Source organism: Melospiza melodia, chromosome 4 (assembly GCF_035770615.1).
Source record: "Melospiza melodia melodia isolate bMelMel2 chromosome 4, bMelMel2.pri, whole genome shotgun sequence".
Lineage (NCBI taxonomy): Eukaryota > Metazoa > Chordata > Aves > Passeriformes > Passerellidae > Melospiza > Melospiza melodia.
The window spans coordinates 15226875-15253619 of NC_086197.1; the positions used below are offsets into that span (position 1 = coordinate 15226875).

Here is a 26745-nt window from a genome sequence, read left to right on the forward strand (position 1 = left end):
GCAGCCTCTGCACTGCTGTTCCACTCCAGGGACACACAGTGGAGTTCAGCAGAGTGGAAACCTCATTTGCCCACAGAACTCTTAAGTTGGAAGTGAGTCTTTACAGGTTGTCTCTATATTCAGCAGAGACATTCTACTTGTGCTACCCAAAAAAGCCTGCTTCTCTCTACTGGCCAGAGAGGGACTCTCATGTGCCCTCATTTAGGCTGACTGCTAGCACCAGCTAGTAAGAAGAGTTTTCTTCCTTCGGTGGGCTGCAAAGGAGCTGTTACAAAGCCTCTGAGCTGGCACCCAAGGAGCTGTTACTGCTTGGCTCTGGCAGCAGCACTGGTTGGAGCTGTGTGCCCTCTCTCCTAGAGTGACAGCACAAACTCCTCAGTTTTAGAGGCTCTAAGGAGACACTGGCAGTTCCTTTCACCAGAAGAAAAACAAGGGGAAGTAAAAGGGAGAAGCTGTGTTTGTGCATCAGGCCTTCCCTCTTTCACACCTCCAAAGTGAACAGTTGGATATTGCTTATTTTTGGAACAAACAACGTTCAGTAAACACCATCTGCCTCTGAAAAAATGAGCAACACTTGCTAAAATGGAAACAACAATATGCATTAAAATACCTCTCAAAGAACAACAGGCCCCATAAAAATATAACAAAGGCTGAGGTTTTGTTCAGTGCCAAAAGTGTTGATAGAAAGAAGTTTTTGCATTAAGTCTAAAATAGAACTATTCCTAACAGAATCCTAAAATAAACCAGAAAAGCTACTTTATTTTTCTTTTTTCTGGGTGAAGTCCAAATCAGAAATTTAGCAACTGCTTATAAATCTGTTTCCATGATGAGGCATGTGGAGTGCCATACAGAATTTGCATCATTACTTCTGTGGTGTCATGAACCCATTTTTGCCTTACACAGAACTGAAAGCAGTTCAATTTGACGGGCAAATTCCAAGTTGTCCTCTCAGATATCACTTGTTCAGTGTTGTCTTTCTGGGAATTGTGAATGCCCTGTCCTAATCCTTGCCCTAGTGAATAATATCACTAAATGAAGACCCTTGGAGCAGCTTCCTCCCTTCAAGCCAGGAGGGTGACTTACTGTTCTTTTGCTTCTCAGAGTATGTCTCATGGAATAGTCACTCAATGTCTCAAAGAGAGACTCTGACAATTATGTGGTTATGAGAATTGCTCTGCTGAGCATGGCATGGCTTTTCTCTGGTCCCCTCTTAAGTGGGCTGTGGAGAGGGACTTGCAGAGTTATTCTGTGACATTGGCATCAATATCATATTAAGGTTATGCAGGCACTGCTCACTTCTGAGGTCAGCCTCTGTGAGCATGTCCTCACCTGGAGCATCATCCACATAAAAGACCCTTAATGTGCCTCAGACTGCTCCAGGCCTCATGCAGGTTCTGATTTGCAAGACCTTGACAATTTTGTTGTGTCATCTGCTGATATTGTACCTCATCCATACAGAGAAAAAGTCATGGGCCTTCTTTTGGGAACAGGAGGAAACCCAGGCCGTGGACTCCTGAAAATCTCAGTAAAGGGTTTAACAAAACCAGGACTGTGTTAATGGAAAACTGCACAGTCTGTGGAGCAATGTGGGTGGAAGTGAGTTGGCCATGGTGTAGGTGTTTTACCTAGCTTGGGCAGCTTCTGGGATAGAAGAAATCCTTGTAGAGAGATGTGTTGAATAATGCAATAAGGAAGAGACACCATCCTTGTAGCCCTGCCTTCCAGGCTGTCTGACAGGACATTAAGGGATAGTGCTTGAGTCTGTTCAGTACATTTTAGCTAAATGATCCTAATTAGTCTGGATCAGCAGCAAGGCTGCTTAATAATACATCATCCTCCTGATCAACTGACCCTCTGTGGTCTTTAGAGACAAGGTTTTCTTCTGCATTATTGACAAAGATGTTAAATAGGAGTGGACAAAAATACGTCTCAATAAATGTTGTTCATTTGTAATTATGTTTTTAGACCTGTCAGCCAGCTTTTAACCCACTGAATAGGTAGCATGATAGTTTGGTGTTACTCCAGTGTTTTAATCAAAGTTTTATGTGATACCAAGTGAAATACACATTAGAAGTCCTCAGTCCATTACCTATATCAGCCAAACCAGTAATCTTATCCAGAAAACAAATCAAGTTAGTTTGACAAGATCTATTTTCATAAACCCGTGTTGACTGGCATTAATTATATTTCCCTCCTTCCATTCTTTATTAATCAAATCCCTTATCAGCTGCTGCACTGTTTTGCCTGGGCTTGATGTCAGGCTGACAGGTCTATAATTACCTGGGTCGTGCCATTTACCCTTTTTAAACAGTGGCACAATATTAGCTCTCCTCCCAGCTCTGGTGCTTCCTCAGTGTTTGGGAAATGAGAAGCCAAAGAACTGCTTCAGTTTCTGGTAAAACTCTTGAAAACAATTTTCCAGGTTGGCTGATGTCTCACTTTTGTGCTTGCTTTTTAATACCTTTATTAGCTGCTATTGCAGTGGAGGGCATGACATAATCACCTTCTGATTTTGTTTATATCAGTAAATGAAACAAAAGCTCAATATAGCAATTTGGTGGGTTTGCCTAACTACACCAAAGTGCTATATATTGAGCATGTCTGCTTTTTCCTTATGGCTGTTAGTAGCATTTTTTTCCATTCTTCTTAAAATCAGTAGTGTAAAGCCATTGTTAGGAGCTTTTGCTTCTGATATAATTTAAGTCTTCCAGTATGGAAATTTACCTCAAAGCACTTTATGAGCTTCAGGTGAACAGACTGGGTAGGGTAGGGTAGGGTAGGGTAGGGTAGGGTAGGGTAGGGTAGAATAGAATAGAATAGAATAGAATAGAATAGAATAGAATAGAATAGAATAGAATAGAATAGAATAGAATAGAATAGAATAGAATAGAATAGAATAGAATAGAATAGAATAGAATAGAATAGAATAGAATAGAATAGAATAGAATAGAATAGGTTGGAAGGGACCTCAAATATTATCTAGTTCCATACCCATGCCATAGACAGGGGCGTTGCCTGCTAGATGTGGTCAGTCTCCCATTTGATCTGGCCTTGAACACCTCTAGAGAGGGAACATCCACAGTTTCTCTGGCCAGCCTGTTCCAATGCTTAACCACTTCCAAGAAATTCATCCCAAAATCTTACCTAAACCTCCCCTCTTTTGGTTTAGAATATTTTCCCTTTGTCCTGTCATTAGTTGCCCTTGTAAAAAGTTGCTTACCATTTTTTTAATAAGACTCCTTGAAATCCTGAAAGTACTGAAATTATCCACAGTTTGACTAGGGATCTCAGCCTCATGAGGATCAGCAAGTTTCCAGAGTCCTTCACAGCACACCTGGATGGTGCTGCCATGCCCAATGTACAGAAAAGCCAGAGCAGTCAGGTGTTTGGAGGCTCAGCCTCTCCTGGTTTCATTGTGCATCCTTTCTTTGGGGCAAAACAGTGTTGTGGGAGTACGTGGTGTGCTTTATTGCTTCCTAATTGACCCAAGGAGCAAATTGGTCTTTTCATGCAGTGTCTGCAGGGTACCCATTAGAAATATATTTATGACCTAAAAAAAATTGAAAAAGAGAGAGAGAGAAAGAAAGAGAGAGAGAGAGAGAGAGAGAAAGAAAGAAAGAAAGAAAGAAAGAGAGAGAGAGAGAAAGAAACTCAGATATTAAAAAGGGGGCAAAAGAATTGTTTCCTTGTCTTAGTGGTATGGGTGGCAGATGTGAGAAAACATGAATCTCTCTTCACATTCCTACTTGTTTTGTTGAGGAATATTCAGTTTTGCTGTGTTTAAACATTAAAGATTGTATTTGGAAAAGCAAGGAGAAGATAATGCTTTTTTAGACAAGTTCTTGCTGTAGATTTCCGTTTCATGCTAGACTGCATAGAAGAAAGCAACCTGTGTGCATGACAGGCTGGTGTGAGGGGTGAGCAGGGTGCTGGTATCAGGAAGGGGAGGCAAGTGCTCAGCATGCAATCAGATAAAGGGAGCTGTTTGGCATTAGTGTGTTGGCTTTGTCCAAGCTGCCAGCATCTCCAAAGGGCCAAAGCACACTCTTCATTTGTCACCCCAGCGCACCTTTTGTGTGAATAATTTCCCATTGGTATTACCCAGAGCTTGGAGTCAATAGCTGGACTAGCCTCTTTGCTTGTACTATTATTTCCAGCAAGCTTCATACATCTGCAGTAAATCCAGGAGGATTTGCAAGTGGGCTGAGGAAGTATGAGTGACAGAATGAGCTGATAAGGCCCGAGTCCCACAGAAACAAAAGGCTTCCCATTTTGTCCTGACAAGACAGGCCCTGCCTTGGAATTGATTTGATTTGATCAAGATTTTGCCAGCTGACCCCAAAAGTTCATGCAAGTGAAGAATTAAGCCCCCAAGCTCTCTCTCACTCCCTAGTAAACCTTCACATCAGTGCCAAAGATGAGAGTATCTGTTGTGAGTTTTGTTGCCTGTTTGTTTTTATAAAGCAGGATCACTGAGGCTTTTCCTGCTGACGCATTTTTGATGGTAAGAAACTGAAAAGTGTCTAATGACCCACAGCTCTGTGGACAGAGCATCTTGAAAGAAACCTTAGTTGCAAAGCCAGGCATCAAGCTACAATGCTATTGAACTTTAATACACTCTGAAAGGGTAAGACCTAATGAGGTTAAACATACTAGCTTTCTGCAAATCCTCGTTGAACTTGTGCCTAACCAGGGAAGCATGAGACAGGGGTAGCATGAATCAGAATGCCTGCCTGATATTATAGAGCCAGACATTTTCAAAAGTCAGCATAAAGTCTTTAGGAGGCTGTAGAAAGGTACAGGTCTACTTCTAGTTTGGCAGAAGTGAAGGCAAATTATAAAAGGAAAGCATGACCACCCTTGGCAGCTGGGCTAGCAAAGGAAAAAGTGGCGCTAAAAAATTAAAGCTGTCCAAGAGAATGGGGTCCTGAGAGAAATGCATTTCTATTTCTTTATAACAGATATAATTGCTTGAGCTGTACAATATGGTAATGTGCAAGTTTTATCAAGGTGTTGTGAAGTAGACTGTCCTGCCCATCTTTGGGGCGTGTGGGAGGAGAACACACCTTTTTCAGATTCATCTTGCTTTACTGAGAGTCTTCTCTTACCTGCACAATCGTTATTGAAAACATTGTGCTTATATATTTATTGCCCAGGGACACTTGAGTTTGATGGTGGACAGTTGAATTTTTCCCCTCCTGGCCCTTCCTCTTTCATGGCAGAGCTTTGGGAATGGTGGCCTGGCTGCCCCTTGCTGTTACAATGACATCCACACCCTTATTTGCAAAGACCAGGTAACATTTGTGTAACCTAGCAAGAGGTATCCAAAATATTAGGATTTCTATGTGTATGTGTATGGGTGAGAGAAAGAAGGAGGGGGGAGAAGAGTGGAGAAACTAGTTCCAGATCAAAGTCTGAATCTTAAATTTATAAGGTGTGTTTCTTTTTAAGGGGGAATAAAGTGAGTTATTTACAATGCCTCATGGATTCCACACCTGGAAGTTACAGGACTGCCTGTTGGGGATCCCTGTAAAACAGGGTGCCCTTTGGACCCCCATAACCCACAAAAGAGGTCTCCTCTTTCATATGAAAGTGTTGCTGTGTGCCTCAATTTTTTTACTTGTTTAACATGGGAGTACAAACTTTACAGACTCTTGAACCTGTTCTGTGCTTTTATCTGCCAGTAGTGGTGTGTTAAATCTATCTCTGCCATAGTTCATGGAAAACATTGAAAACTTGGAAAAGTGTTGGACAGCCCCATTTAGAAAACATTTTTGATTGAATACATTGTCATATTTTTCTTGCAATAGGGTACATTAAAAGGATTTATTTTGGTTAAAAACATGAAAATTTAAAGTATTTCAAATGCAGATGAGAAATTAATCCCTTTGCATTTACAAAATATTGATGGACTTTAAAAGAGGCTGATTTTTGGGAAGAGGGGTGTGTTCCTTTGCATACACTTTTGACATTCAGTTTATATATTTTATACAATATTAGTCTGATCCCCGGTTCCATATGAGATGGTTGGCTCTGAAAAGCAAGTAAGTTGATTCAGAATTATTGCCAGGAGCCTGAAGGTTTGTGTTCCCAACCCTGATGTTTTAATGGCCAAGTCCCACCATAAGTTAGTGTCTACTCCAGCAAAGTTTCTTCAGCTTCTTGTGAGTAGTATACTGATTTTAGAATTTAATTGAGCCTCTGGTTAATCTTTCCCTTGTAGTTTCCTTTCTATGTGTCTATAAACATCTATGATTGCCCAGTCAACGGCATTACTTAATTGGCTGAAGATCCTAATCCAGCTTTCCTGAAAGGAAAAGCATCCTGGACACAGTTGCCAATTATTCCATTATCTCTATTGACAGCCTGGTGTACTTTGATGTCCTTCAAAGCTCTGACACAGATATCCCATGGGAGACCATTGTCTCCAGTTAAAGCACAGTGCTGAAGAGCAGTGATTTCTGTGTCTGCTACCACTCTGTTCACTGGCTTTGGAAATGTTACTTAATCTTTTGGTTTCCCTATCTGTAAAATGGGGAAAAATGTGTTATTCAGGGAAGGTTAAGAGGGTTCATCTTTTGATGTTCATAAAATGTTATAAGATCTTTTTTATAGTTTAAAGAACAGACAACAAATGTAATTAAAAAGTAAATGGAAGTTATGGAGCAGGGTAGGAATAGAGGTTGGTGCTGATTTCATGATATGGCTACCTCAGTTTTTCTCTTGCTTTGAAATATTTTGAAATGACAAGGCTAAAGTTTCCTGTATAGTTTGACTTTTACCCTCTTTCTTGCATCATGATGCAGCCTTTAAGCATGTAATACTGTAGTATTTTCCGTAATTTCCTGGCCTTTAAGTACTTGACTTTTGAATTTTAATATTCTTTTAATATGAGAAGCTTACTACAAGTATGAGAGCTCTAGCTTACAAAAGCAAAGTAAGCCACTTTCCCCTCCTCGGGAATGGGGCGTGCTGCCAAAGCTGACGTGGCCATGAGCTCTGCAGGGCCACAGAATCCCCAGGGAAGTGTCCCCCATGCCTGGGTGTTCCCCTGAATGTATCTGAAACCCTCCTGCATTTGCCTGGCCTTTTCCTTCACTACCCTGGTTCACACCCACTTGCTGGGCCCTCTTCTCTGCAAACTTTTGACTTTTTTCATGGGTTGTGCCCTGTGCACCCTGCAAAGCACACAGGAGTTCAGAAATCAGATATACAGGCACAACTGAGTGCATGGAGTAAATGCTACAGGTGGTGGTCAGCTTGGATCAAAGAACTAAATACTAATTTTCCTGTTATTTGCACTAGTAATAAAGCTTTTTTTTTGCTCTCAAGTGCCTTTTTGAGGTATGACCTTAGAAATATTGGACTAAAAAGTATTCTAGTTACTTATTTTTTCTTTGAAGGGATTAAATTTTAGTTTTGCAACCCTCTTTGAAATACTTTGTTAGAATTATTTCTGTTTTCAATAAAAACAACCTGTTTAATTCTCAGCATTGGGTGAAAGTTCATTATTCTACCTGTACCTAAGGAAATAATAACCTTGCTGCTGTGTCTCTGCAAAGCTGGAATAATTACCTGTGATGGTGTTTGCAGGGGTCTTAGGATGAGGGAAGAGATGAGGATCTGACTCCATGTTTCAGAAGGCTTGATTTATTATTTTATTATATATATTATATTAAAACTATACAAAAATAATAGAAGAAAGGATTTAATCAGAAAGCTGGCTAAGAATAGAGAAAGAATGAAATGATAACAAAGGCTTGTGTCTTGTACGGAGAGTCCAAGTCAACTGACTGTGAATGACCATTAATTAGAAACAACCACATGAGACCAATCACAGATGCACCTGTTGCATTCCACAGCAGCAGACAATCATTGTTTACATTTTGTTCCTGAGGCCTCCCAGCTTCTCAGGAGGAAAAATCCTAAGGAAAGGATTTTTCAGCAAATATCATGGCTACACTTACCTGCTTTGGAATCAAGACTTGGGCTTTTCTTGTGCAGGGGCAGGAGTTAGACTTGATGGTCCCTGTGAATCCCTTTAAACTCAGGATGTTCTATGATTCTCTGACTTCATATTTGGTAAAGGGTGACTAATTAGCCCAGCCTGAAGGGTGCATGCTTTCTCTATCTCCAACATCTCACCTGTTCACGATGCTGCTTTAGTACAGACAGGCTGAGATGGATTTATTTTGAGTTTGGCAGCTGGTTTTTCTTGGTTTTTCTTTTTTCTCCTCTGTGCAAACTGTGTAGCTACAGAGTAAGGGCCTGAGCATGACTTGGCATGCAGTCACAGTGGGCTCCTTCCCTGGTAAAGGCAGTGAGAGGAGACAGAGCCTGATGGTGGGAGGGCAGAAGAATGTTCCTGGCTGTAAAGTGCTGAGCAACAGCAGGAAAAATATGGCAGACCCAAATGTGGGTCTGCCCAAGCCCAGAGACCTCTAGCAGCCTTTTAGGGTATCTACTATGAGAGGTACAATGCACCAGCTCCCCCTGACCTCAGTCCCTGTGACTCCTACTGGGGGCACTGCAAGCAAGCTTATATTGAAAGCTATGGAGCTGTTTTTAAACGCTTCTTTGCAGCAGAGAATAATTAATTAAACAGGTGGTTCCATGAGCAGTGCTACTAATGATGGCTGCTTTCCAGGATTTCTCTCTCGTGTGGATTTCCAGGCTGTAACAAAGGTTGAGCTCATGCTGAGGTCTTTCCCTCAATGAGGGAATTAATAGGGCCTCCCTCCCTCCCTCTACTCTGCTGCCTATTTTCATGAAACTTGTAGGTACTTAATTCCTGTCAGCCCTCTACTCCTCTGTCTCACTTGGTCAAAATTGATCAACGATTTTAAAACTTCCTGGGGATGGGGAGAATAAACAAAGGAAGAGAAACAGATGCATGGGGAACATGGCTGCAGAAAATCCGTTTCCTAAAGTTGAAATTATTGCCCAAGATTAGAGTGGAAAATTGCTTTTTGTTTGCCTCTTTGGCCATACTGGAGGAAAAGAACAAGTTAGAGGAGATCAATGGCGCTGGTGAAGCTGTCCGTACAGTTTTGTTGTCCATGTCTTAAAAAGCTGCCACTCTTTGTAGGGAGGACAAGAATCACTGAAAAATCTTTTAAGGAATGGTAAAAATGTTTGACAGAAATACCTAATTTCATTTTCTCAGAGCATAATCTTTACTGCAGCATGTAAGTCATTTTACAGGGAGGATATAACACATAAAGGGTTCTTTAACCTTGCAAAAACTGATTTTGTTGAGATTTAAAACAAGTTCAAGTGTCATGTAAGCCAAAAACTGGTTTTAGAAATAATAAACTCTACATCCACATGGGATTCTCCATATTCTGCCAGCTTCAGATGAAAACAGGAAAGTCCTCCTGAAATCTGTGCTCTGGCTAGGTACAAATAATTGGACCAGTTACACAGGAATATATGACATCCTTTGGCGTTTGTGATTCAGCAGAGTAGATGGTTTAGGAGACTAATCTGACCTTAAAAGTTGCTTAAATAAGTACTGAAGTTTTCTTTCCTGATCCTCCATTTCTGGAACAGACATGACCTTCCATCTTTCACTTCCTGAAATCGTTAATTGCTTCCTGAATTGTTAATTGCTTCCTGAATTTGATTAAACACTCAGATGTAAAGGAAGTTGCAACTTTATATCATTATTAGGTGAGAAGAAATGTCAAGGTTTTATTACAAGTGAAATGACAGCTTTTCTTTCATGGTTTGCTGTTTTCCAGGATCACCAGAGGGCGCCAATGCAGATCTTCCCAGACGTGATGCTTCCCAGAGGGGTGGAACATCTACATCTCCCAAGTCCATGACCATGTGCAGACAAAAAAAGGGCAATTTCTGAAAACTTTTGTGGCAAAAACAGGTATAGGTCCTGTGGAAATGCTCAATACTAAGCACAGTACAAATCTTTTCTGGAACCTCTACCATTAATGCATTGGTTGTCTTTGATTTAATTTTTCGTAGATGTTGACAGTTAGACCATGCAAAACCAGTTTGGCCAGAAAATAGTTTTCTCATTCCTTTCAGCATCACAGTTAAGTTTGGAATTAGAAGGAACACCATGTGATAACAACAATCTTGGAGCATCTGTCAATTTGTGCTTGAAATAGAAATCTCTGCTGCTGTTTTGACATGGAAAGCCAAGATATTTTTGTTGTTTTTATCACACAGATTTGGTTCATCTGGAGTATATAGGATAAGAAACAATGCCATTCAGACATCTTTATTTGTCCTTTTGTACCCTTTAGGACACAGCAATAAACAAACAATGAACGTTCCCTCCCAATAGGAACCTTCCTTGCACATGCCCCAAAACACACCCTGAACACCAATGTACTCTTTTAAAAGGAAACAAGAGATTTATGTTGTAAGCTTGTTTAGATACCAGCCAGAATACCACATTGCCATCACATTGTGAATCACTCCTTCTCTCTTTACAGTAAAATAATTTTACTGATAACGATGATGATAATAATTCAGATTTTATTCTGGGACAATTTTGCAAATTATTATCTCTGTTTTCTAGTTCTCACTCTAAATGAACAAGAAATTGGAAAAGCTGAGACCCAACACTTTTTCCCTATCAGGTCCTGAATTTCCTAGCAATTTCCCTTGATGTGAAAATAGGATTTCTTTCCTATGAATGTGATGATGAGGTGATAGAAATGGCAGTCTGTGGACTCAGAGAAAGAGGTTGGAAAGGAACCAGTAAGTATTAGGAGGAGTTTGAATGCAGAGGTGACAGAGTTGGTACCATCCACAGAACCCATGAGCTCAGCCTGTGTTTGTGGCATGACCTGAGTTTCCCCTCCAATTTTCTCATCCTACTCCCAGTGGTTTTTCATGCTGTGTTAGGTGTGAGGAAGCAACTTCATACTTAGTCTTCTTGGATGACAGGCCTGGAAACAAGCAAAAAACCTTGAGGATAGGGAATCCTAAGTGGTGTTTTTTAATGACGTCCTACGTGGTCTCATTAAGAGAGAGAAATAGGAAAAGGTTTGTCTTTTCTGTGATATAGCTGCTTAATACTGAAAGACAAAAGCTTTTTTGTATACCTGTTTCTTCTGACTGGAGCAAACCCAAGGAATTTGATTTCTAGTGGCATATTTGGGAGAACCTATGGAGGATGCTGCTCTGCAGATCACAAGTCTGGAGAGGTCCTTTTCTTTAACATTTAAAACAAATAACAAGCTCTAGCCACACTCCCAGACTACTGCTTGACCAGGATGAAGCTCTTATGCTTTATACATGTTAAACATCTCCTATTCATGGCTAAATTTGACTTCGTGCCCTGGGCCAGGTGAAAAGACTTTTCCAAATAAGAAAGAGAAGGGAAAAAAAAAAAGAAAAAAGAAAACACACAACAAAAACAACCAAAACACAAGAAGCAAACCACAAAGTGAAATTTCTGCAAGAAGAGGTGTCTGTGGCCAGTGTTGTTGTGCATCTAAAAATATCCTTCTCTTTATGGAAATTCACAGAAATTCTTAAGGAAAAGTAGGGAAAGGAGTTCTTTTATGAGCTATTTTATCCTTTTTTGTCTGCTCTTGCAGTCGACTTTTTGGCAAAATACTGCATCTTCAGCCAGGAGAAGTTGGCGATGCACAAAAGGGCTTTTGAAGCAGTAAGTGTAAATTCAGACTTCTTTTCTTTTCCTTTCTTCCTTTTTTTTTTTTTTTCCCCTCTCCCTCTCCTCCTGTGTCTGTAGACAGCTAAGCAGAAATAATAAGCACCATTGCTTGCAGTACACGTCCCATGAATTACGCTGACATCAAATGTAACTTTAGAATGGAGGCACGCTTTATTCTTTTCGACGAACTGTTCCCCTATCCATTCTTTATTTACATGTCGTGAGCCTAAGCGCTGCACAGCCAGTCAGAACACACACACAAGAGGGGGCAGAAAAAAGGAGGCCATTAAACAAATTAAAAGGGATGGGGATGACTAATACAGTACTCTTGGAATCTGCAATTTGATTAGTCTGAGTTTAATACACAAAAGCAGCGCCGAAGCAGGAGGGGAGTCGAAGTGCTCTTTAATAACCTTCTACAATTAAATTATGGTGATGAATTTAACTATTCTGTGCTTCTAAAGGGGTCTTATTATCTGATTGACTCTGAAAGAAAGTCAGTATTTAACCAGGGTTCTTGAGTCCAGCTATTGGAAGTCATACAGTAGTTTTATGCATTAACAACTATTTTTTTTGTTGTTGCGTGCCTCTTCCCATTTGAATTCATCTGTGATTTGAGAGAGATGGCTCTAAGGGTTATTCCCACTGCTTTTGATAGGAGTGTATTCTGGCCCTCTTACTGTACTGCCCAGAGAGTTAACATGAAAGTTATGTAGTTGGATTTGTCTCCTGTTCTGTAGTTTTGCTTGTAATTTTTAATTTTCAGTTATAATTTTAGACTACTTCCCTCTGCTGATGTTCTCTATTGTCTAGCAATGTGTCATTCAAATGTAGACTCTGTAACGCATGCAAGGATCTTTGAAACAGACTTTTGACATTAAATGGCAGGAATATCATGCCACAGTTTATCCTGACTTGTGGTTTTCTCTCTGTCCTTTCCCTTACATGCTTTTTCATATGCTGAAGGTGAAAATGTTGCATGTAAAAATAATTAAGTAGAGAGGGGAATTGAATACATTCCTTAAAATGGTATATTTCTTTTTCCTAGCAAGCATATCTCTTGTGGCTCTTTGATCTTTGACAGAGAGACAGAAAGAAAAGGACAGAGACTTCATGATTAGCCTGATGGCAAAATCAGAGAGCTGATTTTATTCAAAGTAGAGGGTTATGATGGATGCAGAATCTAAATTTTCCAGCTTTTACTTTGATGGCCAAAATGCTGGAGCTACTTTGCAAATTTTGATCTGAATATTTGGAGAGGATCTAGGCTTAGGGGATGAAAAGAGAGAATTATGCAGAGTACTGACTATTCAGCTAGGGCCTTATTCTGATACTTATTTTCATGCTAAGTTGCATCTTTCTCTGCCAGTAGTTTCTCTGAAAAAAAGAAAAAGAAAAAGGAAAAAGAGAAAGATACTATTTCTGGTGCTAAAATGCTGTGCTATTTGAATGAGGGTGCTATATCCAGCACTCATTTTGTTCATGCCCTGAATGCCCGAGCAGGGCTCGGTGCCTCTGCTCCATCCATTGCAGCTGATGGCTCTGGAATTGGCCCCTGGGGCAGCTGAAGGGCAGCACTGCCCCACTGCCTGCATGACACCGAGTGTGGGACCGGGCTCCTGGGTCTTCATTCAGCCCTTGTGCAGCTGCTGGCTCTGCTGAATGAGCCCAGAGCAGAGTTCAGAGCTCTGCTGCTGCACAGGGGAGGGAAGGAGCTCTCCCCCTCTCACCCCGTGCTCGCCACAGTGTCCCCTGCTCCCAGGCAGGTGAGAAACAGGGGGTCCAAGGGGCTGCTTGCCCTCCTTTTGTGGCACTTTGCAGGCTGTAACACAAAAATGTAGGAGAACAAAGTGTGGTGGTTCACAGCTATGGCATAGCTTGCCATGGGTAGCAAAGTAGCAGCTCATGGTGAGGAGAGCACTGCTTAAACCAGCAGTGAGAGATAAGTGCTGGGTGCCCTGATTGTCTTAGAGGGGGTTGAAAATTGCTCTAATATATGTTAGCTGCCCCCAGGAAATGTGAAAGCATCTGAAGGTGGTCACTGCAGCAAAGGAGAGACAATGTTGTGTCCCTTCCTTCCTGACAGAACTGCCTGCACACCTGGGTAGAGAATGTGGGTGCCTGTGCTGTGCTGCTGGCAGGACAATTCCCTGCATCCCCATGCCAAGGGATCTTGTTCACCCTGAGGCTCCTCAGGTCCCACTGGACACTGCAGGTCTCAGCATGGTGAGTGTGCCCAGGTGCCCCCTCCTTGCTCTGCTCTTGGCTCTTGAGCTGCTGAACTGTTTTGTTTTGGGGTGTGTTTCTGGACACTGATGATCTCTACACTGTCACAGACATCTTTTCATGAAAAATCCTTTCCTTAGGATTTTTCCTCCTGAGAAGCTGTGAGACCTCAGGAACAAAATGTAAACAATGGTTATCTGCTGCTGTGGAATGCAACAGGTGCATCTGTGACTGGTCTCATGTGGATGTGTGGAATTAATGGCCAATCACAGTCAGCTGGCTCAGACTCTCTGTCAGAGCCACAAACCTTTGTTATTCATTCCATTATATTCTATTCTTAGCTAGCCTTCTGAGATGAAACCTTTTCTTCAATTCTTTTAGTATAGTTTTAATGTAATATATATCATAAAATAATAAATCAAGCCTTCTGAAATATGGAGTCATATCCTCATCTCTTCCCTCATCCTAAGACCCCTGTGAACACAGTCACACTACACCTCTGTTAATATGGATGAAGCTGTGGACATCTTATGTGCATTTAGAGGCTCTATATTTTTTAGACATGTCTTTTGCTCACAATCTATCTTTACCTCTGTAGAGAGTCAGTTAAAACCAAGTATTTTAGACCAAGGGCACTGGAGAAAAATTGTATGAGTGTTTTGATATTGCAGTTTCTTATTTTGTCTTAACAGTAAAATCCTTCTTCGTGCTTATTAAATCATGGCAGAAACTTCCTTGTGGGCCAATGATGACAGGCAAACATGATGTCAGTTTTTAATAAGATGCCAGGCAGAGGTTTAAGAGAGCTGATTTTTATCAGAAGCTTTTATACTACTTGAGTAGTAAAAAATTGCATTGTGAGTAACATCCATGGCTCATGCATGGTAAAAAGGGCAGCACACTGCATGAAACCTGGGGATGCTGGGCTGGGGAGTGCTTCCTTTTAAGAAGACTGTGCTCCCAAATTAACTTGTTCCTATGCTAAGCATAGCAGAAACAGTGCTGCTGCTAAGCAGAACAATCACTCTCCCTTTGTAGTCTGCCTGCTGGTTTGTTCAGGCCTGCTTTGTGCTCAGCCTTGGCTGGGTCTGGGACGGTGGCTGTGAAGCTCTGTGTTTAGATCCTAGCCAAATCAGTGACACACAAAATCAGGGCAGGCAGTGAATCCCCAATGTGCCAGGTTTAGGAAATCAGTGCTCTGCAAAGATGAGCCAATATCCTGTATTTATTTTGCTGTTTTCTGTACCCATTTCTCTTGCATCTGGGTATTTAATACATATTTCCAACCAGCAACACACCAGCCTTAAATTAAATTCCCTGCTATGAATATCAAAAAACAGGCCCTTCCTTCTCTGTGCTGTTCCAGCTTGCAGCAGTCACCAAGTACAGGACCACACTCCCCCAAAGCCTCCTCCCTCTCTCCTCCCTCCCTCCCTCAAAGCAATTTTAAACTGCTTGACTGAATGCAGTATTTGAATGAGGATTTCATATATGGGCTCGGGCTTTCTCTTTAGCTCACTGTGAGAGAACAGTGCAGAGAAAAGGGTCCATTGCTGTGAGCACACTGACTGTAATTAACTTCAGTATTCACCAGGTAAAACACCAAGGAATTAATCAGGCACACCTCAAATGAGCTTGGTAGTGCTAATACAAAAAAAAAAAAAAAAAAAAATTGTTTAAAACAAGGGGGAATTTACCAAAAAGATAAATGGGGACTTCTCTCTCCTTCCCCTTAGCCACCTGTGGTGGAGTCACAGTGCCAGGAATATGCAGGGAAATGGGGCACAAAGGTTGTAGTGAAAAGACAAGTGAGAAAAAAACGTTTGGCTTCTTCAGGTATCCCCATTCCCCAGTCTGCTGGCAGCCCCAGGGATGTGCTGAGCATTGCTGTGTTTATTGCACAAAAAAGACCTTGGATCTGGCCCTTGCTCTCCCTGTCATATCATCTCTTCTGTGAGCTGCTCAAGCTCCATCTCAAAGCTGTCATTCCTGCTCTCTCTGCACTGATTCTTAACAGACCTTTCAAGATGCAGGCTGCTTTGGTGTAAGAAATCTGTGTCTACTTTCCAAAAGATATTTGTTTTCATGCTGACACTGCCACCTTTTTTAGCTTGTGCCTTTTTCTGCCTGCTTACCTTAGAGATATTTAGTGAGGCAGTTGTGCTCCAGCTCAGCTGCGTGTTGCCAGGCTGACCAAAGCAGACTCTGGCAGTCTCCCTTGTGTTCTTCTCATCACCCTGAAACTGCTCCAGGTAGATTCTCTCCTCCTGCATCTGGGCACAGCAAGGGCAGGAGAGCTGGGGATCAAGGGTGAGGCAGGGCAGGGGGCTGAAGAGATGAGAGCAGAGCACATCTAGTGGCAGCCACCAGGGTCAAATGCAGCCCAATGGCTCCAGACACATCCATAGCAATGAGGCAGGTCTGAGGTCAGCCAAGAAGTCAGACCACGGGTCAGGGTCAGCAGTGCCACTCATGTGGGGCCAAGGGCAAGTGTGGGAGCTCAAGCACAGCTCACGAGCTCAAGAACAGCTCAGGAGCTCAAACACAGCTCCCAAGCTCCTGCTCCAGGCCCCAATGAGGCTCCATGCTGTCCAGTCAGCCCAGCTGGCCAGCAGTGCCACATCAGGGCTGACCCTGCAGCTCAGCCCAGGAGCAGGGGAGCAGCAGCAGAGCCTTTTGGGGTGGTCAGAGAGGGCTCTCTGGAAGTATGGAAGGGGGCAAGTAGACCTCCAGCCATCAGCACAAAAAAAGCCTTTCCACTGTTACTTACTGGTAATTCCCTACTGGAAACCTCCTCAACAGACTTTACATCACATTTCTCACATCTGCATCATAATTATAGCTCAAATTTCTCTCTTGCTTGACCAATCTCACATGAACTTCTATCTCCTCTGCCATTTGTCACATCTCTGTCTAACAGCAGAAAATCCTATTCTTAACCCTGAATTATGAGCCTTTAGACGCTGACCTGTACTTTGTCCTTCCAGTCCTCTCTATCTTCCAATTCTATGAGACACTCTGATTCGTCTCTTTTTTAAACTTCTACTAATTGAACAACTGCTTCTCCTGCTAGGTATTTGCTCACCTGAGCTTAGTGCTTCTGGTAAGGAAGAGGAATGATTCTTTCATCCTGTGAATATTACTGAATTGGAAAAATCTGTGACTTACTATGACTCAGAGGTCCTTCTTCTCTTTCTCTCTATTTCATTCCATTCCCTCCTTTTGTCTTGTTTACTCAACCTATAATTTTAAATATGGATAGTTATAGTTATAATACAGTTGTAATTATAGGAGTCACTTTCAATTTAGAATATTGAGTCTGGAATTGCATTTAGATTTTGATTTGGGTAATTTGGGCTGTGTTTTTCAGACTGTGTGCTGATTAGTGAGAGTTCTCTCTATTTTGCATCATGGTGGGGACACTTTATTGGGTTCTGCTTTGCATGATGAAGGTGTTTTGGCCCTGCTGCAGAAGTGGAACACCTTCTGTAGATCTGCAAAACAATCACAGATGGGTATAAGACAAGTTTTTCTTTCAAGAAAACAAGCTTGGTCCTAAACTTTCAGTTGTTGATGGCATGGATCATTGCTATGGAAGATTTTCATCTGGCAGGTTGGAAGTGTTAAATCCAATGGAATTCTTAAGGTGTGAATATTTGCTTCCATGTTTATGATCCTTTGAAAGCTTTGTTGAGATGAAGTTGGACAATGAAGTTTTTTTCAGGTAAGGTGCCACTGTAGGTCTGCTGGAACCTTCTGTTTATTGGGAGTTCATGCAAGTAGTATAAAGACTTGGTTTCTTAGGATAAATGTTTGTACAACCTGACAAAATTAATATTGTTGCACATCACATAAATTGTGAAGGATGTGTATTTGTGTGTTTGTCTAAAGGAGAGAGAAAAAAAAAATCAACACTTCACCTTCCCCTGCCCCCCAGCACTACCAACCCAGAACATGCTCACCACACTTCTGGAACAGAACGCTCCATTTCGAGATGTTTAAATGTTAGGAGTTGGCAAACTGATCCTAGTGGTGTCCTAGGTCGACTTTATTCTCTTTCCTCAGTCCTTGGCAGAAAAAAGCAGTATTTTCCAAGACAGTGAAAGGTGGTTTAGTGAAATGGATAGGAAGAAGGGACCATGTTTTCTAGTCCCTCGGTTACATCAGTTTCCACATCGATAACTGAGCTTGCTCAAGCACACTTCCAAACAACCAGAGCTTTGTGGCAGAATGTAACAAAAGCCTCAGTCCTTAATGTGCTGCCAGGCCAGGCCATCTGTGTGCAAATGACCCCGTGGTGCTGCCAGTGTCAGTAAGACCTGTGTCAGCCTGTGTTCTGAGGGCTGTTTGCACAAATTTGGCTGCAGAGGGCATTTCTGCACAGTTTGCTTCTCTTTCAAAGCATCTAAGAGGAATGTCCTTGTGTTAATGGTGAAAGCTCCCCTCTTCTTTGGAGCCCTGCCTTGTTCTCTGCATGTCTGGCAGGTACATGGAGAGCAGGGAATGTCCCATGGGGGCACTGAGAGACCTTCAGGCACCTGCTGGTGTAGGATACTCCTGCTTTGTTTGTCTTTAGTTCTGCTGAATGGAAAGCTCTGGAGAAATTTGGCTTCTCACCTTTTTAAGGTGATAACTTACTGGAGCAGAGGAGAATTTTTTGGCTTCTCACCTTTTTAAGGTGAAAACTTACTGGTGCTCTGGTGTGCATCAGAGCTGTGCATCAGACTGGCTGTGTAACCTTTGCTTTCTGCTGTTGCTAAACTCTTATTACATAATGAATTCATTAGTGGAGGGTAGGGGTATAAACGTTTAGTGAGAACCTGAGAACATTACTTGTGAGTAATTAAGAAATCTTTTCCTTTCTCCTTCTGTATTTTCTTTGGTGATAGTTTGTGAAATGCACTGGTGTTAGCCATCGAAATATTTATTGACTTTAACAGAAAGAGGTACTGGCTGTGTATGCAGGTTCTTAAGGGAGTGGATGAGGGATGTGATGTGACAGCTTCTTCACTGCTGATTTTCAGTACTGAGCTACAAGTGAAAACTGCTGCCTGGGAAGATGCTGAATGGGAACAGAGGTCAATAGTCCAGTTAGCCTACAAAAACTCCCAAAGACACAAATTCCCAATTTGCTTGATGGCAGAACAGCTATTTGCCACTTGCATATATGACTTGCTTTCTTGCTTCCCCCCCCCCCCCCCCCCACCCCCCATATGTTACATTATTCTGCACCCAAATTCAAGCGAGCTTTAGTAGTCAGTCTTCAAAATAGGAAGTCAACTCTGTGACATTTACTTCATGGTCACCTTTAAAACTGAAAATAGACTCTTGACATATAGAAGTAAAATTGAATGGGAGTGACTTTACTCTGGATGGGGCGATGAATGTCCTGACGTTGATGTCCTGACAATCTCCTTCTCATGTGTGAGAAAAGTTCTGTGTTGCTGAAGATGGGTATCCCTGCTCATCCCTGCTGCAAATCACTGTTCCCCAGTGATTCTCCCTTGATGCCTTGACACATCTGTACTCTGACATGCCTGATGCTGCTTCTTCTGTTTGTACAAAACAAACTAAAAAACTCCTTGTTGCTGAGCTACCAACCTCTGCAAGACAAACTTTAACCAAAGGTTGCAACCTGCTGCTTAGCAAAGCTCTGCTTTTGAAACTCCATCACCCCAACACTTTCTTCCAGCTCCCTCTGAACTTTTCCCCCTGAAAATATCTGTCACTGCCTGAACAAGGCTGTTCACCCCTTCACTCCCAAGGCTACAGGCTGCCTTTGGAGCTGCAGAGCAGGCAGCATGGAGTGCTGACCTGGAGTGGTCACCTCCCTCCCTCCTGCCTCTTTTCCTCCTTCCTTTCACTCCCCTTGGAGGGGAGGCACAAAAGGAAACTCCACTTTTCAAGACTGTTCCGTTTGCATCAGGCCAAAATGTGTTTTCAACTGAACAATCACTTTCTGTGCAGACAGTGACAGCTCAATTGGTCCAAGGAGGGGGGTGGGAGGGGTGCTAAGGTTTTCTTTCACTTCTTGTAGTGTTAGACCATGTCAAATGAGACTGTTGAAACAACACCCGGGTTGTTTGTCTCCTGGCCTGGTCTGGGGTGTGAAATATTAGGACAGCAGCAAAGTGTTTGCATCTCTCCACAGCTGGAAAACACCTCCCACACAGCTTCTGCCCCTTTCCTCATTCAGTGGGGATCTGAAGAGCACCTTTCTCTTGACAAAAGCTCCCCTGGATGACAGGTTTTTGGTCTTGGACTGTCTTGAGCATCTGAACAGATCAAAGACATACTTAAGGAGCTTGGCTAAGCTCTCACCTTTACTTGGGATATAAAGTTGATTGAAGTAGGATGTTCAAGTTTCAGGTTATGCCTGATGATGCTTTTCACTTGATTCTTCCTTTCTATGTGTCATTTCTATATGTGCTATTCTTACGTGCTATTTCTTCATTATCATCTTGATGGACCTGCAAGTATAAACCAGCGTAGCTGGTGAATTTGAGGGCAGGGGAGGGAGTCCATAACTCTTGTGGTTATAAGAAGTAGGGAATGCCTCCATATTTGCTCTCTCTCCCCATAAGACACAAACTATTCTCTTTTTGCCCAATGTCTGCATTACAACTTCAGTTTTTATGTCCTTTTCCTAGAAAAGACATTCCTGGGTTGTAACCAAGACCTACTTTAGCATGGAGTGGGTATTGTTTGGGTTTTTTTTTTTTAAATTGCCATAGCTAATTATTTTTAGAGGTCCTAGGCATCATCAGAGGCTGATAAAAGTCTCTAAGAGATCAGTCCTCCCATTATTTAAGCTATTCTTCAGAAAAGTCTTCCTGTCTATCACTGCAATGAGAAAGACTCTATCTCATTTCTGCTCTGACTCCTAGAGTCAGTAAACAGAAGATTGAAGACAAACTTTAAAGAGAGCTCACAGTCCTACACCCTGTCCTACATGGGGTGTTGCACCTGAAGAGGGAATATTTTATAAAAATCCTTTGAGGAACATGTATTTTCAGTAGGCCAGTCTGACAATACTGATAAATCTTCAAGTGTATTAAGAGAACAACATGACCAGATTTTCTCCACTGACCACATTTACTTACCTTAATCCATGTAAACCTCAAAATGGATGTGTAAGGATCTATGGTCTAGAGGGAGCCAGCCCAGCTAGGTGTGAGGCAAAGCAGACACTCACCATCTGTGTTAGAAGGTGCTCTCTGGAGGATGATGTGTGTGGATTCAGCAGCAGCACTGCCCTGACTGTGGATAAGCTGTTCCCAAACCCATGCTAGTTCTTGTAGACTGTGGAGCACTGAAAAATGTGGGTGTTGCTGCTCAGGGCTCCATCAGCTGCGGAATCTCTGCACTGACCTCCAGTTTATGATGCAGACATGACCATCATCTCCCACATGGCTTGGGTCTTTCAAACCTAGTAAATGTGCTATAGATTGTGGTAAGGACTTTTCTAGACGAAAGATGGGTTCCTTATAATTAGCCAGGTAAGCAGTGAAGCTCCATGAGAGACAGTTGGAGAAAAAAAAAAAAAAAAAAAAGAGAAAAATAGTAATCATCTTGTATGTGAATGACTTTTAAGTAAAAAGGGTTGGTTTGTGTAAAATAAGCTTTAAATCCCATCAATTCTTGCCTGTTCAAATCTTTTCTTCTCTGTCCCTATGGCCCCTCCAGAAGATCATAAAGCCATTTAGATTTTGCAGTAAATATCTGTTGTATCATCTCACTGAGAAAAATAATGAATTTAGTATCTCGGTAGAAAGACTGTAGTGTATTTTAGCTCATTATAATGGAAAGCCATAAACAGATGTAAAATCCCTCCTTTCATTCTGAATTTCTATATATTCATAAATGTTTGAATTTTCAAAGTTATTCTTCTACTACTACTACTACTACTACTGCTACTACTGTTGTATTGTGTACTAAGTAATGACTAATTGGTGAAGAAGGTGGTGTGGAGCCAAAAGAAGCTAAACTACTGCGCTTTTGTGTTCAGTGAAGGGAAAGAGTAAGAGGTTTTGAGGGTTTCCCTAAACTTGAAAAATGAAAGCAGAGCTTAACTACACATTGTAAAAGCCACACTCTGAGACACTGGAGTTCTGCCCAGAGGCAACTGTCTAATTTTCTGAAAACTAATATTGTGAGTGTTCTTGCAGGAGGATGCTGATGAGATGGGCACTTGAACCCCTAGAAAGTTTTGATGGCCTTTAAAGAAGTTGCCTCTTTATTGCCTTACAGTGCAAGTAAAGTCAACAGATCCATGCCTGGAAAAGTGTGAGAAGGGTGGCAAACATTTCCAGTATCCATACCTTCATTGTTTGTTTGTGATATTTGCTTGGTCAACACTCCACTTACATCAAGGAAAGCAGCCTCAGCAGCAGCACTGGCACATGTGGGAGGTATTTTTTTATTAAACAATTCTATGCATAACCCACTAATAAATTAAATAACACACTTTTCCTTTTCCATCTGTTTTTGAAAGTAAGAGTAGTGTTTAAAGTCTGAAAGGCATGGAGAAAAATCAGAGCTCTGAAGGAAGGGGGAGGTCAGAGGTCAGCAGTGGAAATGAGGTGTATGCCTTCATTTTTGGCAAGGTAGTTGGGATAGACCAAGAAGATAACACCAAGTGTACAGTCTGCTCATGCTACTCAATGTACTTCTTTGCACAGATTTTTTTCTTTTTCCAATTGTTAGCTTCGTTTTGAAAAGTGGCAGAGGATTTGGGATCTGTCCCATTTTGGTCAGCCAACTTGGCATAATGTAGAGGAGTCTAAATATAGCTGTAGGAGATGTTGCTCATTAGGCAACTCAAACCACTAGACAAGATAAAAATATGTCAAATACTCTGTGGATTTAATTTCAGATTGAGCTAGTCTCCCTGTATAGAAACTCTGCTTCTGTGGTAGTTGCTTTTATTTACTTCCTCCATCACAACAATATTTGATTTTATCTTAATGTTTTGTTGTGCTCAAGTATTAGGACAATTTCCAAGTGTCATGGTAGTGCTGGAAGGTTTTCATGTCCAGCATTTAAACATTTATTTGGCTCTTCAAATGATGCTGGTTTGTGGCTGATGCACATCAGTGGAGCTGTGCCAGCTTCCTCCAGCTGAGACTTTGGCCCTTCAGTGCTGGCCTTTTTGCAGTTCTCTTATCACGATGATGTTTGAACCATCCAGACATACAGCACCAACTCTGTTAATGCAGAGAAACGGTACTGGGAAATACAGAAAAAGAAGTATAAAAACCTCCCTGATTTAATCCAAACCTTACAAAGGCGTTGTTTCTTTGGGCACTTGCTTTGAAAAGACTACCATTTCAAACAAAACAGAAGGAAATTAGTAGGAAGTGATTATGGAGACAGGAAATCTCAAAGCCATGAAACTGTAAATAAAGTGTTATTTGTACTACTGTACTTGGTACCCTGCTTTGCATTCCCAGCACGAAATGTTAGACAAGGCTTTAGCACTAGAGCAGGGACCAAGTTATTTGGATGTTTAAAAAAAAAGCCAACAAAATAAGTAAAAAGTCCAACCACATATTTCATATGATTAAAGCTAGAAAGTCTTTTGGACAGTTCTTTGTATGGAATTTATCTGAAACTTGAACACCCCAGCCAGTCTCCATCACAATTTGTTCCTCTCAGCAAAGGATGTGACTTGTTTAGACATCAAACACGTATCAAGTGGCTCAATGTTAGTATTCTGAAGCATCAGCTCTAAGGCAGGCGCCAGTGCTAACATCATTACACAACTCATGTGGCACTATGGTAATCCAGTTCAGCACTGACTGCATTTATTGTTTATTTTTATCAGACCTATGAAAGCTCATCTTTTCCATCTGTCAGCATTATCTTACATGATCCATTAATACAGCTAGGATGGATGCATTATACCATGCACTTGCATATCTGTTAATGAGCCACCTTAACCTGTAGTAACAACAATGAGTGAATGAACACAGGTTTTAATTGCTTCTATTATAATGTGTTTGCCTTGGGAATGGTTACTGTCATAGGTAAAGTTAACCAGCAAAGTTATCCCTGCATCTTTAGTTGTTTGTATATGTGCATTCAGAAAATATCCCTTTTCTCTCCCTTCTTTAATTACCATTTGTTTTCTGTTGTAGTTTTAAAATTATTTACTCAAAGGGATAATAAAGCAAAGTACTTGAGCAAGGGAGCACATAAAACTTCATTGTGGTGTGAGGAAATGCTGTGAAGCACCTGAACTTTACAGGAGTGAAGATCATGTGTTTATATGTTGTGAGAGGCTTCTGAGTCCTGTGGACAGGAACTAGTCCCTGAAAGGCAGAGGGTTGACAGAACCAAAACCTAAAGGCTGCTTGTTGGTTCCCATTTCTCTTCAAGCAGAAATTATTTCCCAAAACTCCATAGGACTTCTGATTCTCAGTGGTTTTTCATGTCAAGAGAGTCTGGGGGTAAAATTAGTAACTTGATGTAGAAGGGACGCCCATTTGGAGGAAGCTGCAAGGAGTCTGGTGGTGAGACCTTCAGTGTGCTTAGTCTGGCACATTCCCATATGACAAGGAAATTGAGAAGACACCAGCATTATGGTTATTGCTGGTAGAGAAAGCTCTGCAAGCTTTTAGCCAGGGCAGCAAGAATAAGAACTGGACAGAGCAGACTAAAAATCAGCTCATGTTAGGAGAGTTTAAATGCAGCTAGGTGGCTCACCCAACCAGTGTTACTGCTGGTACATTTTCAGTGGCTGCAGAGGCAGTTAAATGGATATTATGTCTCCTGAGAACATTTTGCAGCTGATATAGTCAGTCTTTTTTAAAATGTGGACACAAAGCAAGACAAATACAAGGTGGCTGAGCCCTACTTGCAAGTCATCACCGTTCTGATGCCTTAAAATCAGCAAACACCTCCTTTGCAAAGGGAGGGGAAAAGGAGAAAAGGAAAAGAGTGGAATGAAAATATTACACTTACTTACCTGTGGAACAGTAACAGTGTGTTGCATAACACAGAGACAAAAAATATTTGTGGTGGTCTTCTTTACTGATTTAGAGGATGTTCTTAAATTGTCTTCAGTGCCTATTTGTGTATGGCAATGCCTAAATTACAGCTGTAATTATTCGTGGCCTCCTTCAGCTTTCCTGCCCAAAAGCATTTTTTTGCCCACCAATCTGGTGTCCTTGTCAACTTCTTTGGAGAAAGCATTAATATTTTGGGGGGATTGTTTTGCTGGCTGTGCTAATCGGGTTTGCCTCTGCTTCCATCAGGGCTTTTTATCCAGTCTTTCCCCCTTCCCCCTGCCTCCCTCCCTCCCTTCCAAGCAAGGCAGCAATCTGTTCTTTTTAAACCCTTCATCATCTTTGCTCTCTCCATCTCAGTTTCCCCAGATTTTGGAGATTGTTGACTATTATGTAACAGATGGCCTGACAGACCTCTGACTCTTTGCGGCGATGCTTGGCGCAGAAAATAGCAGCACTGGGGGAAGCATTCAGCAGCATGGACGCTCATGAATTTTAACTCCTCAGTGACAAAGGAATTCAAGGGGGTAAGAGCCAATCTATCAGTAGCCAAAGTAATTAGAAGACTTAGATGGCTCTCTAGTGCAGAGTATCCCTTCTCTGCTATGGGCTGTTCATAGTAGATTAGGATAGTCTGTGTCCCATTGATCTCTAAACCATAACTATGCTTCAAAACAATGGGACAGCTTAATCCAGAAATTGAGACATTTGAGCAAGCATCAGTGAGGGCTGTTCTTTTTGGCTTGTAATGAAATGTACTTTGCAGCATCAAGCAGGGACAATGTATATTGAGGAGAGTTCCACTTTAATTTTTGTTTCTATTACATTCCTGGCGAGCAGGGGAAATCACTTGCACTAAATTACCAATATTCTGTCTCTAGACATTTAACACTTGAGGAATTCATTTTCTTGCCCTCTTTACATCTTCTATTTTCTTTGTTTTTTGTCATTCTTGCTTCTGTATGTAAGAGTATTAAAAGAGTTCTTGTTAGTGGCCAGAGTTTTGGCACCCTCATATAGCTTTTTGTCATTTCTAGGAAGTTTCTGAATATATCATTCCCTTTCCCAGAAGTCTAGCTGCTTGCCTTTCAGAAACATTTCTGTGTCTGACCAGTCAATGGAAGCTTTTTCTTAAAGTAGGGGAAATGGGGAGAATAGACAGTTCAGAAGAGCAAAGAGCATCTTTAAAGCAAATCTATCAGATATTTAAACCAGAGCTAGTTTATAGTACTTTTAAGATTAGGCTAAGTAAAAATGACTGGATTAAGTTACTTCAGAGGTGCAAGAGTACTTTAGGAAAATAGAGATGAGATCAAATGAGCCTCCATGGAACTGAAAATAAAGGTAGTCTATAGTGACTCTTCTGTATCTCTGTCCCTCTGTGTAATCTGTGTATGGCTGAGGTAGGTGCTGTGTGTATCCCACAACAGGGTTATCACCTCCACTGGGGTGTGTCCAGAGGTACAGTGTCCTCACACCCACACTCACAGTAGGGACTTCAGGGCTTCTTTTAGCCAGAAATGTTTGAATTACCTTGAATAACCTTAATTTTCAATAGGAACTTTACTATTTTCAGCAGAGGGGAAAATCCAGCAGTGGTAAAGTGACAAATGTTTCCCGTTTCCTCTCTTAGATGTGCTCTGACACCTCTACAGATGAGGAGTGGGCTTTCCTTAAGCTCCTGTAGTTTGGGAATACTTGTCCCATTGGAAGTCATAGTGGAAAAGTTTAATTCCAGCCTGCAAAGAGTAGTTACAGCATGTATCACTCAGCAAGATGTGTGCTCAGCCACAGTTTGCATTGGATCCTAATCCAGAGCTAGTCCACAGCCCCAAACACTGGTAAATGGTGTAGACTACCTTG

At 41.6% G+C, this 26745-nt stretch overlaps 1 long non-coding RNA gene across 2 annotated transcripts in view; it reads left to right on the forward strand.

Moving 5' to 3' along the window:
• The window catches only part of LOC134417131 (uncharacterized), a 202265-nt gene that overhangs the window by 168226 nt on the left and 7294 nt on the right, over nucleotides 1-26745 (forward strand). Inside the window, exons 7-8 of one of the 2 annotated variants that reach the window (XR_010027508.1) lie at nucleotides 9744-9880; nucleotides 11571-11641. This is a non-coding gene — a long non-coding RNA (uncharacterized LOC134417131). The remainder of the gene's footprint in view (nucleotides 1-9743; nucleotides 9881-11570; nucleotides 11642-26745) is intronic. The other variant, XR_010027509.1, reaches the window with a different exon arrangement.